The 15,651-nt window shown below is 39.9% G+C and overlaps 1 long non-coding RNA gene across 3 annotated transcripts in view; it reads right to left on the bottom strand.

The window, feature by feature from the left end:
- LOC138157250 (uncharacterized) overlaps positions 1-15,468 on the bottom strand; it is a 22,583-nt gene extending 7,115 nt beyond the window's left edge. Inside the window, exons 1-4 of one of the 3 annotated variants that reach the window (XR_011167341.1) lie at positions 14,132-14,732; positions 13,104-13,202; positions 11,772-11,945; positions 8,066-8,195 (exon numbers count right to left, since the gene is read on the bottom strand). This is a non-coding gene — a long non-coding RNA (uncharacterized lncRNA). Of the gene's footprint in view, positions 1-8,065; positions 8,196-11,771; positions 11,946-13,103; positions 13,203-14,131; positions 14,733-15,278 lie in introns of those variants that run through there. The other 2 variants (XR_011167342.1, XR_011167340.1) reach the window with 2 other exon arrangements.
- Positions 15,469-15,651: the final 183 nt, after the last annotated feature.

Below are 15,651 nucleotides of genomic sequence, written 5' to 3'. Positions count from 1 at the left end.
TAAAAATAAATCCAATATTTTCCCTTTAGCTATGTCAGAGCCAATGTAGGAATTCAGATGCTAGTACAAGAGAGGCCTGCTTTCATTGTCTTTGACCTCCCATTATAAGAGGTACTGAAGGCTCAGGCCTAGTGGGGCCTGGCATGATAGAAGCTTCCACTACAGCCATTGAAAAGGGGAAAAAGAAACAAGGGCACCAGAACCAAGTTCAGGGTCATAAGGAAAGGGTAGGGATAACAGGACCCAGCTGGAGAGAAGAAATGAGAGTACTGACTTGCAGGAAAGGGTGGCTTGGGCTTGCTGTTGGAAAAGTTAAATTGACCAAAACAAAATAAAACAAAACAAAATCATCCAGTAATTCAGAGAAATAACAGTATCTCCTCTAAGAAAAGGGCTTCATCCAATTAAAACGCTTTTGCACAAGGAGAATTGATGCAACAAAGAAGAGAAATAATCAACCAGGAAAAAATTCTTTTAACGGATAACTCTGTTAACGATCTGATACCCAAGATATATAGACAACTAACCAAACTATATAAAAACAAAATACCATTTCCCAATAGCTAAGTGGTCAAAAGAAATGAAGAAACAGCTCCCATAAAAATTGCAAACTATTAACAATGCTATGAAAGATTGCTCTAAATTACCCATAAAAGAAGTTCAAATCAAAACAACACTCAGTATCATCCCACACCCTGCAAATTGGCAGAGATGACAAGGGTTGCTGTAGACAATGTTAGAGGCTCTATGGAAAGGACAGAAATGCTAATGTACTGTGCCTTGGTCTAAACATTCTGCAAAGTAGTTTTAAATTATGCTCGAAAAGTGACTAAAATGCCTATACATTTTAGCCCAAATTTTCAGCACATACCGTGGGGAAATCAATGATTAAAAGAAAGGCTTCTTATGCATCAAACATTTAGAATAACACTTTTGTAGTAACCTAGAAATGGAAAAAAAAGTATGGTTGTTCAGTCGTTTCTGACTCTGCATGACCCCATTTAGAGTTTTCTTGGCAAAAAATACTGTATTATTACAAAAAAAAATCATTTCCTTCTCCGCAACAACAACAAAAAGAAGTGGAAAAAAGTAGATACCCATCAGTTGGGGAATGGCTAAACAAACTCTGATGCAGGAATATGATGAACTATTACTGAGTTTTAAGAAAAGATGAATGCAAATAATGCAGGGAGGCATGGAAAGCCTTATATGAGCCAGTGGGGTGGCATACACCTGTAATTTCCGAAGCTGGTGGATCTCTTGTGCTCAGGAGTTCTGAGCTTCAGTGAGCTAGGCTCATCAGGTATCCAAGCTAAATCTGATCTCAACATGGTGAGCCCTGAAAAGTGGGGATCAATCAGGTAGCCAAAAGGAGGGGCAAACTGACCAAGTTAGGAAGTGGAGAAAGTCAAATCTCCTGAGCAAATAATAGCAGTCAGACTACAAGTGGTCCATGCACTTCTAGCCTGGGCAATATAGGAAAAATCCAGTCTTTAAACAAATTAAAATAAAATATTTTTTAAAAGAAAGCCTTATATAAACGGATACATAGTGAAATAAGTGGAACCAGGACATCAATATGTATCAAGAATGTAAAGAGAAAAAGAACAAAAACAAACAAAACTGAATGTTCTATGTTTATAATGATGGAGCTTAACTTTAAAGAAGAGATAGGATGATGTGCTTCTTTTCTTTCTTTGTAAAGGGTTAGGGGGTGGAAAATGAAGGTGAAAAGCTACATACACAGGCAGACTTTGTGATGTGCTGAATATTTTGATGAACTGCTTTTTTTCTTCCTCTCTTTTGTTAAAAGGAATGTCTCTCTGGATGGAAGGAAGGAAAGACTTGAGGAATGAAAGCATGTAAAAATAAAAAATATAAATAAAAATTAATTTTGAAAAATAGGAAAAAAGGTTGAGCACATACAACAAATACATTATCTTTTTATTTTATGTTTATTTTTAGTTTACAATATTCAGTTCCACAATCCCTTGAGTTTCAAATTTTCTCTCCCTCCCTTTCTCTCTCCTCCCCCTCCCCATGGCAGCATGGAATCAAATAGAGGATCTGCAAATATCTTCACATTAAACATTAGTCAGGTTATAAAGAAGAATTATAACCTATGGAACAAACAGTGGGAAAAAGGAAACAAAACAAAACAAGAAAAAGAAAGAGAGAAGGTAGTTTGCTTCAATCTGCGTTCAAATTCTGTAGTTCTTTCTCTGGATGTGGACATCTCTTTTCATCATGAGTCTCTTGGAGTTGTCTTATAACCTTGCATTGCTGAGAAGAGCCCAATCTATCAAAGTTGATCATCACACATATGTTGTGTCTGTAATTATGTGCAAATTTCTCCTGGTTCTGCTCTCCTCACTCATCATCAGTTTGTATAAGTCTTTCCAGGTTATTATGAAGTCCATCTGCTCCTCATTTCTTATAGAAGAATAGTATTCCATTACATTCATATACCACAACTTGTTTAGCCATTCTCCAACTGATAGGCATCCCCTTCATTTCCAATTCTTTGCCACCACAAAAAGCTGCTATAGATATTTTTGTGCATACAGGTCTTCCTCCTGCTTCTATGATCTCTTTGGGATACAACCCTAGAACACTAACTTTCTTTTAATAATCCATTGTGGATTTATCATCTACTTAGTTGGCACAAACTTGTTGGGAGAAAAATGTAATGGAAAGTATAATATACTGGAGAAAGTGGATTTGAGCTCAAATCCCAGCTTTGCTATTATGAAAACTTGGGCAAGTCATCCAACTTCTTTGGGCCTCAGTTTCCTCATATGTAAAATGAGAAAGTTGTACTATATGATCTCTAAGGTCTCTTCCAGCTCTGACATTCTGTGACTCTCTATATAATGCTGCTCAGTGACTCACTGAGACCCTCCCCATCCCTTTCCTCCTTGGGTTTAAGGCCTCTGTTATGATTATCCAGTCATTCCATCTCCTGTCCTTGGAACAGAAGAAAAAGGGGTTCTTTGGCTAGGAGGCTAGCCTATGGAAATAATGTCAATGAGCTGAAGAAATGAATACAGTGACTTAAGGCTCAATTTGGAGACTACTCAGTCCCTACTCTTGTCGTCCTTAAAAGCTACAAGATTCCCCCAGCCTCCTCCTAAGGTGACAGGACAGCCCAGGTACTTCAATAAGTGGCCCTTCCTTCTCCCTACCCTCCAAGCACTTCCTGCAGATTTGTCTCAAGTGCTCAACTTTGCCTCAGCAGGTCAGGGCTGCTGTTCCTTTTATATTCAGCTCTTTAATATAAGCAATATCCTCCCTGGCCCCTGACTCTTAATACAGCAGTTTGCCTTCAAAGCGTAAATTAAAGTAATGCCACCAAAGGGCATTAATGGACTTAGTAAAGTCAATACCAAGGGCATTGTGTATTCCCTGTTTAATATTAAGAGTATGACAGCAGCAGCCCAGCCCTTAATATACCATACCCCCACACTGAATACCAAAGAGACTGTACTGACTAGCTCAGCCTAGAGCTAGAAAAGGGAGGAGACTGAGGCAGGGGATAGCTGCAGTTGAAGGAATCACACTGGTGGGCCAAGGGGCTAGGTAAAGGTCAGGAAGTGTTAGCAAATATTTGGAGGGCCCCCTGCCATCCCAGTGGATTTTTTGACACAAGTAATCTTCTGCTGGGTAAGGATAGGGGAGGGGGAAAAAAAGGCTGTGATAGTCTGTGCCTCAGAGAAGAAAGCAAGGATAAAGGATGAGGGGAGGAGAAAAGTGGAGCTGAGCAGTTGAAAGGTGATTCCAATGCCCTCTGTCCATATTAGCATAGGGATCTAGGGCATCTGGGCACTGAGAGGAGGCCCTCTGGGTGAACTACTGGATTTGTGGAAATCCTGCATTAAATGCCTATTGTACTCGAGTGTAGGCATGCCACGACAATTCTTGCTATGTCATTTTAGTGAAATTAAAAAAAAAAAGCTTTTTGCTTCTTCCCCAAGTAATTTCTAAAACTCCAGGGACCTAAAAGTAGTTAATTCAGCCTTGAAAACCCTTAGTTTTGTTCCATTGAGTCCCCAAACTTTCAAACCTATTCCTCAGCCCATACTGCCCCACTCCCATCCCTACAAAATCCTCTCCTTTCCAGGCCCTTTGTGCCTCTTCTTTACCAAATCCCTGATGAAAATGGACTTCTGGAATCCTTCAGTTATCTTCTTTACCCCCACTACTGCTCACTTTGTCCCTCGGGAAGAAGGTGTGAAGAAAATCAGACTGTGGTCATCACTATTTGTGTCTCCAAGACACATCTCCACCTCAGCATTGCCCTCACCCTGGGACAATCCTCTCCTTGCAATTTTTTCCTCTGACTGACTAGGTAATTCCTCCCAGAATTCCCATTTTAAGGGAAGTTCCCTGGCTGACCATGTTCACTCCTTCATTCCTCTTTGGGCTTTTCCACCCTTGACCCTCTTAACTCTTTTCTCCACCATACTCTTCATGCAGGTATCTTCTTTCTCTTCCCACCCCCACCTCCTATTTCCAGATCTCTTTTATGTGTTGACTTCCCCTGTTAGAATGGAAGCTTGTATTTATATTCCTAGCCCTTAGGAGATCTCCTGAAAGTGTTTAATAAATGGTGGTTTGATTTGACTCGACCTTCCACATCTAAGGTCCTATTTTCCTTCTTAGTTTTTATTCGTAGTGATTATTAGTGCTTTTATAATACAGTAGTGAATCTATTGGACAGAAAGAAAATTCTTTGCTGAGAAGTGTTGAACTATCCAGACTGTTTGGGGTTGCAGTCATTCATTGATTGTTGAATGTATCATCTGGTTAAGGAAGAAAATTTATGGGAAAGGCAAGAAAGAGAAGCGATATAGAGTTTCTCCTGTACTTTTAGACTGCTTTATTCGAATTTTTCACAGGGAGACGGGGGTGGAGATCAGAAGAGAGGTGAAGCCTGTGACTTACCATTTATGGGTAAAATGGCCAGTGTTGTAACATCTTTTATTAAAATGATATAATTGACAATGTACAGCACTTTCTCTGTCTTGAAATGTCTATTTATTTGGAAATACTTTGTATTTGCTGACCTGTATTTATGTACCTATATTTATTTGTGTATATAATTTTATGTATTTGACCTATATTTATGTGCACATAAATCAACTGCAGGCAAGTGGGTAGAGTGTGGACTTGGAATCAGGAAGACCTGAGTTCAAATTCTATCTCACAAACTTACTATCTGTGTGACCTTAGGCAAGTCACTAAACTTTTCTGTGCCTCAGTTTCCTCATCAGCTAAATGAGGGGATCAGACTCAATGGCTTTTAAGGCTTCCTCTGGTTGCTCAGCTTGCCTCAATTTTCTTTGCTCTCTAGTCAATCCTTTATTCCGCTACCAAAATGATCTTTCTAAAGCCCCACTCTGACCATATCACCCCACTACTCAGCAAACTTCCAGTTGTTCCTTCTTTTCTGTAGGACCAAATACTAACCCATCTGTCTGGCTTGGGGGATGGGGAGGTAGTCAGAGTTAAGTGACTTGCCCAGTGATACACAACTAGTAAGTATCTGGGGCTAGATTTGAACTCAGGTCCCCCTGACACCAGGGCAGATACTCTATCCACTGCACCGCCTACCTGCCCCAGTTTAGCTTTTAAATGGCCCCTTCCTATCTCTGGTCTTGTTATTTATTTCCCTCCATGTACTCTATAATGATGTGACAATGGACTGCTTGCTAATATTCTTGTTTCTCTCCCACCCTGGGGTCCAGGCCTTTTCACTGTCTTTCTGTCATGTCTGGACTTCCCTCCTTACTCATCTCCACCTCCTGATCTCCCTGGCTTCCTTCAAGTCTCAGCTCAAATGCCACTTTATGCGACAAGCCTTTTCTAGTCCCCCTTAATGCATGTCTGCCCTTCCAGTTTATCCTATTTATTTCTTGCTTGTGCATAATTCTTTACATGTTGTCTTCCTCATCAGACTGTCGACTTCTTGAGGGCAGAGGCTATTTTTGCTTTTCTCTATGTCCCCAGAATTTAGCACACAATACCAGCACAGAGGAAGTGCTTAATTAATGCTTATTGATTCTCTTTCAGTTCTAAATCTATGATCCTATTTCTGTATGTCCTCAGTAGGATACAAGCTCCTTGAAGGCAAGGCCTAAATTTAATTGAAATGAGTCAGGATCCTTGAGCATAGATTCGTTTGGTTGATAGGCCCATGTGAAATTAGCACAATTGTATTACCAGGAAGATATCCCAATTAATTGAAGCTTCTTGCAGAGAAGAAAGGCATAAATTAATCCCTATAAGCTGAGAGCCTTGTTTATTAAACAAGACAAACAAAACACCAACAAAAACAATGCCTTGTATAGGACCAAACACCCCATAGATGCTTAGTAAGTTTTTAATTGTGGTTTAAAACCAAAGAAGGTAATATAGATTATGGTTTTAAAATAAAGAATTCTCAGAGAGAATTTTTAAAAATTTATTTTTAAAAATATGAAACCCCAAGAAGAGATCCAAGGTATAGAATAATAAGTTCTTTGAGACAAGGCTTTTTTTTTTTTGCTTTGTTGTTTCTACACATTGCATGTAATAGTCGATTAATAAATGTTTTCTGGGTAGAAATGAATTGAAAGTTGCTGTTCCTTTCAATTTAGAGGAATATGTGTGGAGGTTATAGTGTTTGGGGGACAGATGTTTCCATAAATGCAATTCTGGTTTAGTTTTCAATTTGTTTTGAAGTTGCTTAATATCATTGATGTGGATCAATGATTTGACTTGCCTGGATGAGAGAGAACAAACACATATATCTGCCTGCCCAAGGCAAACTATCATATTCTATAATTCAGAACTAAGAGGGAGGGACCACGAAGTTCTTCCACCTCATTTTGTAGATAAAGAGGTTAAGTGACTTGCCCAAGATCACACAGGTAATAAAGGAGAGAGCCAGGAACAGAATCCAGGACCCCTGATGACAAATCCATTGCTCCTTCCTCTGCACTTTGTTACTTTTCTGACCTGGCAAACTCAACTGACCACAGCTATAATTGATGCCACACAGATAATAATGCCAGGAAAATGAAGAGCAAGTCTCTGGGATGAACAGAACTGACCCCCTGTTCTCTAGATCATGATTATCTTATTGTTGAGTTTACAGCTACCAACCATTGATGAATTACTTCTACCTTCTCCATTCTGAATAAACTTCAGGAAAATCATGTGTTCTTGCTTTTTTTCCCCACCATTGTAACAAAATTGCTCCAGATTTACATAATTACAATTCTGGTGTCTTCTCAGATCATAAATAAAGGATAATTAACATTGTTACTTGTCAGCTGGGAAATACCTCTGGTGGAGGGAAAGTCAGAGCATGCTCGTTTTATTTTAAGTCACATCTCCTGGACAATCGAGGATAATTGAATCATACATATCTCATCGAAAATGAATGAAGGAACATTTAATGTTGTTGGCCTTGAATGGAGTGGACGCCAGAGAGGCCACTTGCTCCAACAAGCCAAACTTTAATTTCTTACCATGCAGGACGGGCCTGACAGTCTAATTTAGAAGCATTCCTTAAAATCTTAATCAGTGCATAGAGAGGAACGGAGTTGAGTTTTGACACCATGTTCATTGTTTACGGTTATCATTTTTAATAAACATTAAAATGATTTTACAGGTGTGGAAAAAAGGCTTGTCATAAACACTTACCTCTTCCCCTTTCTCTTTCTCTCTCTCTCTCAAAAAAAAAAATTATCTTGAATTAAGATGTGACATGTTCATTAGGACCTCTCTTTTCTTTTGCAACTCCCTGAAAGCTATGTATATTTCTAAGTCCAAGAAAAGTCCCATCTCCCTAGCACAAGTGATATCTTGATTGACATATCTCCAAATAAGCTTCTGAATAGCTTTCCATATTAGCCTTGGAATAATTCAGATGTCAAATTACATCTCACAGACTGGGTGACTCCAGCAGAGCCCTAGAATAAATTTTTTAAATATTTGGGAGAAAATATTAAATTTTTTTTCAGGTTAGGTCAAGGTTCATATCATTTGGTAATAAAGAGCCACAGAGGGTGTTTGCTCAGAGTAGGCCTCATTGGTTTTATTTTCTGCAACAGCTGCAGGTCGGCCTGACCTTTGAAAAGAGTTTCTGATTTTTCATGCCTGCAGCTTGCATCATCTTTGCATTTTGCTCGTGGTTTCCTTGGACAGAACTGGGAATCAAAAACAAAAAGGGTGATTGCTCTCTCTCTCTCTCTCTCTCTCTCTCTCTCTCTCTCTCTCTCTTTCCCTCTCTCTTTCTCTCTCTCTCTCTCTCTCCTTCTCTCCCCTTCCTCCTTTCCTGACTATTTCTCTCCTCTCTTTCCCTTCTCGGTGTCACCCCTAAAAGTTCAGCTTTTACTATTCCTGTTTTTGCAAGAAAGGAGACAAATCTTCGGAGCTCTCATTTTTCTCACTTTTTCACCACTATGAAAACTGTGTTGCAAAGTTCTGCAGGATCCTTCTGGAATCTCCCAAAACCCCAAAAATATTAACCATGCTGTCGATGATGCTCACTTTCCATAATATTTGTTTGATGGCACTAACCATGTTGCTGAGAAAACCCCTCTATAAGACTAGTTGTGTACACAGCTGTAAATACTTATCTAAAAAAGCTACTGGATATTGCTTTGTGGAAAGACTCACTAATTATGTGTCCCTATAATTAAATATATTGTTATAAATTCTATGATAATGGCCCAACCGTGTTTTTCTTTTACAAAGAGTAAATTTATATCGCTACCAAATATCACATTCGGCACCTGAATTTCCATAACCAATTAGCCAAAAAATTTGCATCCTGTGTTTTCCTGTAATTTTATTGAAATGAAAGATAATGAATTAAATCCAATTAAAGCAAAAAGATGTCAAGCAACTTGATGTTGATTTTACATGCAGCAATGGTTCATAAGCCCACTCCCTGCTCGAGAAAACTGCACTGCTGCTTAATACGATCAAAGCATCCTATCATATTAGAAGTATCAGCACAATATTATAGACTCTGATGGACAGGCCTTATTAGAGATTAAGGTCCTCCACAAATATCTAATGTTGCTCTAAAAGACTCTCAATTCCAGATTTGAATGCAAGACATTATTCTCAATTTGCAGAGCTTGCTTATTGCCTAAGTATCTTTCTAAAAATAAAATCATCCAAATGCCAGAAATGGAAGTCTACCACCTTCTCATCCCATAACAAAGCCCAGGACTTTAATGAAACCTTCCTACTTCATAGGATTTATGGGGAGAAGGGAGGGGGAAGAGGGTAGAGAGAGAAAAAAGGAGAAAAATAGATAATGGGCTTATTTTGCAAAGCACCTGGAATTCCTAAGATGGAAGGCTACATCAAAATGCAAAATAAAATTCTTCATGACAATAATCCTCATCTCTCTTTTAAAACATATGTCGTTCTACACTTTCTAAGAAAAAAGTAGAACCTCTAGAAAACCTAGAGATAACTAGTTTTCCTCTCCTTTTAAAGAACCCACCTGCTACAAACAGGAGATTGTGTTTAAGAGGCACTGAGAAATGATTGCAGATGAAAGAAAATGTGCCCCTGTCTACTTCTTTACCAAGAACCACATTATCTGACTTATGTTTAATTTTCTGCTTTTATTGCACACCTCCAGCCCTTTCTAATACCATGTAAATGCAGACTCTCCCCCAAAACAAAATTCAGATAGAATTTCCCCTCACAAATAGCATGCAGGACAATTAAATTACTCTCTGGTCCAGGAGTCTTTTTAGAGACAAAGAAAGTTTCAAGATCAGCGAACTCCAAAAACCAGTTTCAAACTTGATGCGGTTTCAAGTGATTAAATCATTTGCTGTATTGGTCTTAATATTCGCAAAAAGGACTTGGCAAATATAATAATGACATTGTGCTATCTCCAGTGGGGCAAAGAGATTCTGTTGTGGTTCTAGAAGATCAGCAGCGACCCAAATCTGCCAGCTGGAGCACAGGGTAGAGAGGATTGTCATTCGAGGCATTACTGGGTACCTCTCCTCTTCGATTACCTCTCACTGACTGGGTCTATAGTCAGCCTGCTTAATGGTTTGCTGTCAATATGGTAAAAATGCTAACCTGTCTTTATATCTAATCTATTCTGAAATCGGTCTTTAACATAAATAATTTGTTCCACTTCATAAAAATATAACAATAATAATTAAATAAGACTTAACTGAACAAGCTGTGGCTGCCATGTTTGTGTTTGCTTGTATGTGTGTGTTTTTAATGAAATAATTAATTTTGAGACTAGGTATTTTGTATTGTCCTTGAGTATTTTCTTCATCACCATTTTTTTAAAGGGCTTTGAAAATCAATGTTTGCCTTCACTATCATCCATCTTTATATAGTAATAAATTAAGTGGGAGGTATTGATATTTTTGACTGAGGTTTTAAAATTCACATGCTAATGACAATTGTACCCTTGTGACTTTTGGTTTCTGTCGCCGTTTACTCTTTGTGTCTTGCTATGGAGCGGGGGGGGGGTATATCTTCTGAAGGTTTTTTGCATGTCTGAAGGTAAAGCACCCTGAATTCTGGGCTCCACTTGACCTCTTTCTAAGTATTCAGGTCACACCTGGCCCAGCAGTTCAGACAAAAGCCCCCTTGCCGTTTCTTAGCACTTAAGTTTTTCAGAAAGAGGCCTAGATGAAGAATAGAGCTAAGAAAAGTTCAAATGGTCCAGTTGTCAGTGTGGGGAATGAATGTATGGGTGGGCTCCCTGTAAAGATGGCTTGGCACATAAGTCATGCCTGAGCGTGCCAGGAGGCAGCATCCAGTGGAACGGTGTTTAATCCTGTTTGTTTAGGAAAAATCAATGGGAGGTATAAAATCTTGACAATTGGGGCCACACTTCCTGGGCTCTTCCTAACTCTTTCTGAATGTAGCCTTCAGGGAGGTAGAAATCTAGACTCACCTCCCAGTAACACCTCCTTATGCCAAAGGGAAGAGCATTTCCCTAGTCTTCTGTAGGAGTGTTAATTTAGCAACAAGGAAAAAATACTCTAGTAGAAAGGGGACAAAACTCAGAATGACAATTCAATTTTCTTTCATGCAGCAAGATTACAGGAAGAATTCAAAGGACTGCCCATAAATATATAAACGATGAGAAGTGAGCAAAAAATAAACAACCCTCATCTACATTTTTTTCTCTTTTTTTAAGCTTGGCTATCTATAGTGTGTGTGCGTGTGAGTTGAGGAGGGAGGCATGCTTTCAGGCAACAAGAATGGTTTGTTTAGTTGTAGAGACTAATTTGTAGGGCAATATTGATTATCTGCAGGACATTCACTTCTGTTTAAGATTCTACTGGATAAAGGCACAGACAGATAGTACCACAAGTGTGATTTTTCCCTCTAGAATTTCCAGGGTGTTTGGAAGACAAATAGAAGAAGCTATATATACTGAGATTCTGTCAAACCAGATGCTTCTCCAAGCCTCCCCAGGACTTGGTCTTTAGTTTTGTTTACAATTGTGCTAAGGCTGCAATAAATTACTTGTTTATGTATGAGTCTTAAATATGTGTGTGTGTAGAGGAAAAGAGATATGTGTATGCATGTATATATACATACATATATGTATATTTTACACATATACATATATGTATGTGTGTATATATATTATATGTGTGTATGTACACACACACACACACACATATATATATATATATATATGGAGAGAGAGAGAGAGAGAGAGAGAGAGAGAGAGAGAGAGAGAGAGAGAGAGAGAGCGCAGGTTACCCACCCACCTGGGTGCTTGGACCGGCATAGAAGGAGTTGCTGTTTTTGTGACCCAATCCTGAAATCATTATGCAGGATTATAAAAATATTAGGGCTGCTGAAAGTTCAGCATCTCCAGTTTCCTGCTGCCTGGTGATTGCTCTGTTACATCAAACTGCCTGGGATGTGCCTTGCAGCACTGTCTGTGAAGAAAGGACAGAACATATGAAAGGTGTGGAGAAGGACTCACTTTCATCAGGGTATCAGTTTCCAGGACAGTTTGGGAGCCCAAAGCGTTATTGTATTACATGCCGCACTGAGATGTGCCTTGTTCATTTTTTCCCCCTCCTTTTAGTGTTTTAGAAATAAAAGACTTTTTTTCCCTTCCAAATTGCGCTGGGAGGCAAATTCTTGAACAGTGTAATAGAAAATGTTAGACAATATTCCTTACTGGAGCTATTGACATTTTGGGTAGCCGTGACACTTTGATTTTCCTCAAAACATATGGATCAAGCCTGACTGTATTATTGGACAGGAAGACCTGATGAAAGGCCTTTCTTTATCTGCCTTTGTATTTTCCCCCCTCTGTTTGTTCATGGCTTTCTCTCTGAATATAATCGTGGTTTTCTTAAGCTGCCCAGGGAGTCGTTATTGCCTTACTAAATATTTCATGGAGCACAGCACACCGTACCTGCCAACCAATTCTTCATCCGTCGTCAAAAATAAAGGGCTTGTCCATGAGAAAATGCAGTTAAGGGTTTTCATTTTTTAATTTCCTGATCATCCTCTAACGTTAAAAATCTCAACTCTCTCTCTCTCTCTCTCTCTCTCTCTCTCTCTCTTCCTCTCTCTCTCTCTCTCTCTCTCTCCTCTCTCTCTCTCTCTGCCAGAGAACAGCACTGTCCACTTTTTGGTTCCTTCCTTGGTTCAAGAATGCAAGAATGCATTAATGCATTCATTTATTTATTTACTCTGCCTTGTTGTCTATGATTACTAACGCTTATTTCCTTCAGTTTCTCTTCCTATTTGTTCAGAACAGAAAAGTTCAAAGCTCCTCTGTCAGCTGAGGGAAAAGCTAGCTGAATACTAACCCTCCCTCCAGTGCCTGTCTGCTGCTGACCTTGAGAAAGTAGCAGTAAACTGTTCCCTGGCAAACACTGCATGTGTGTTTTGTTAGACCAGGTCGGGAGGGGTCAGGACTCACCTGAGGCTGGCACCACAGACTTAGACTTTTCTTTTCAGCGCCGTAATGCATTTTTAAAGGGGACATTCTCGCCTTTGTAGGGGCCTAATATCAGCTCGATTTAAAAACCTGTCAAAACCCCAAGCACACACTCCATAAAATATAAATAAGTACTTACTGTTTGCAGATGTTGCTTGTTTTTCATAATGTTTGTATTTGAAGCCTCCAGTCTTCACTTCCTGTCAGCCCTAGTCATGCTGCTCTCATCCATTTATTTCTGAAGAAACAACAGGAACTTCAGAATGCAATTTCTCAATGAAGACACTTTCTTTCAAATCTGTCAGGGTCCTTGGCACAATTATCATCCTCTCCCTCTTTCTTCCCATTCCACATTCCACTCCCCCGTCCCCTCCCCCCACCCCAATCTCATTGTAAATATACACCAGCTCTGTGTCTATTGCTTTGACTGCCTTCTGAAGGGCCACAGTCCATGCCTAGCAATCTTCAAAAGGGGCTTTCGTCTCAGCAAAGTGAGATTTGGAAGATTTTGGAAAATTAGACTGTAATTCGATAGGTCTGTAATCTGCATGATGCAATTAATTGGCAGGAATTAGGAAGTGGATCATCAGAAACAGCAGTTAATAGTTCCTGGGGAAATGAGTGGATGGGGACCTACCATAACTTTGCCATCTCTGACACCTGAGAGTATAGTGGATGAATTCACTGTACACGTATTCTATTAGTATCATCAACCCCCAGCTTGCTGCCACCAGAGTTCACTATTATTCCTTTTCCCTCCCTCCCCCCCCCCATGGCACAAGGATTACTGTTTTAGGTTCAGTATCACTAGGCCCACCAAGACCTGCCACCCTGCTTTAGAGTGAGCTTTTCTTTTCTTCTTCTTCTTTATTTTCTTTTCTTTTTACGCAGAGTTTAACCTTTCAGCTAACTGCACCATCTCCTTTGTGCATGTGTGTGACTGCCAGAGTGGCAGCCATGGGCAGGGGGAAGAACTGATATCCTTTGTATTGTGGAGTCAGGAGGTCATTCTTTTCCATAGCTCCCCATGGACAAATGCTTCATGGAAGCGGCTGTGGACCTTTGCATTTGGTCGGCTATTCTCATGTGATCTTCCTAAACATTTTAATAATTTGCTCTCTGGGGTCTACGATGGCCCTATTTAGAAGGGAACCCAACCATCCTTACCTGTGTGAGGACCCGGCTGCCTCCTATGGTGAAACCAGACTGTTTGTGCTATGGCATTGTTTCCTGGTTAAAATCTTGTTGCTGTCCTTGTTAATTTCTCCCACCTCTACTAGGCAAAGTGGTTACAGATAAAGGCCCATCTTTGGAGTGACTTGGTCTTTTTTTGTTTCTTAGTTACCGTCAGTTATCAATAACCCAGGGAAGACAAGATCAGAGAAGCTAGGCCAAAAAGATGACGTTAGGAATCAAAGGATCCCCAACTTCCCCCCTCACTCCCTTTTCTGGCCAGATAAATTTAGGATAAATGCTGCTCACTTGCAATTTGCTTTAATATCTATAATTATTTTTAAAAAATCTTTGCTAGCTCCTGCATTGTTCCTGGAGGATCTGATTATAAACATATGCCCATGAGGACAGCATGCCTCTATGCTTGAATCAGGCCATGGGAGTTTTGCTTCATCTTGAGAGCACAGAAACCATAAATCAAGATGAAAATACTCCAGCCAAAAAAAAAATTTTTTTTTAAAAAGCTTTACCAATTGATACAATTTGAAAATGGGCAGCTGCAGAGGCTGGGGAGAAAGCTGACATGATGACTTTTATAATAGCAGAACGTTTAAGGTTATAGAAATAAAAGGAGGAGGATGAAATCAGGCCCGTTGATCTTAGCCTGCAGGCTCTCTCAGCTAACTCAAAGCTCCAGCAATTATTTCTGCTCTGGCTCCCCCCCACCACCACACACCTCTTTTTTTTTTTTTTTTCCCAGCAGTCTGTTTGAAAGGAAGCAGAGCCAGGCATGGCAGGCTTATCAGCGTCTTGAGCTGACAGGGCGCACATCACACCTGCTTTTACTTGCTGGTTTTTTTAGGCACTTTATGCCACAGAAGAATGTTGATTTGGGTTCTTATAATGTGTAAAGATTCATTTATTTCACCTTTTGAACTCGTCTGACCCATTCTCCTTGGACTGGGGGGAGGGTTTTTTCCTCTTTTTGTTTTTTTCTTCCCTGGCACTTAGAAGAGGCTGGAAATTAAGAATCCAATCCTGAGGCTGCTTGTGTGATGTAGCCTCAACCAAGACTGGCCTGCATCTGAGAACTAACTAACTGCCCAACCAAAGGCATTTAGGGGACACAGATGGGGCTTACCAGACTCCATCTATTGGGCACCGGTGGATGTGTGTGCAGACTTGGGAGGCACCAACATGAAAGGTGTACGCAAGCTGTCCTCTGATCTGTAGTTTTGGGTTTTTGTTTTTACTTTTTTGTATAGGCCAAGGGTTCTTAATGTGGGATCCCCATTTTCCTGGAGAGATTGAAGATAGTGCATGAACTTGGGTGAGAAAACAATTACATCTTTATTTTCATTGACCTCTAACTGAAATTTAGTATTTCCTTCATTTATGAATGTAGGTAACAAATCATCATTCTGAGGAGGGATCCAGAGGCTTGGCCAGACCTCCAAAGGGCTCCATCACACACACACACACACACACACACACACACACACACACACACACAC

Source organism: Petaurus breviceps, unplaced genomic scaffold (genome assembly GCF_028583685.1).
Source record: "Petaurus breviceps papuanus isolate PSGF00001 unplaced genomic scaffold, PetGlider_PUasm1.0 171, whole genome shotgun sequence".
NCBI classification, from domain to species: Eukaryota; Metazoa; Chordata; class Mammalia; order Diprotodontia; family Petauridae; genus Petaurus; species Petaurus breviceps.
Note: the sequence above shows the minus strand (reverse complement) of the source record. Positions and strands in the feature narration are given on the sequence as shown.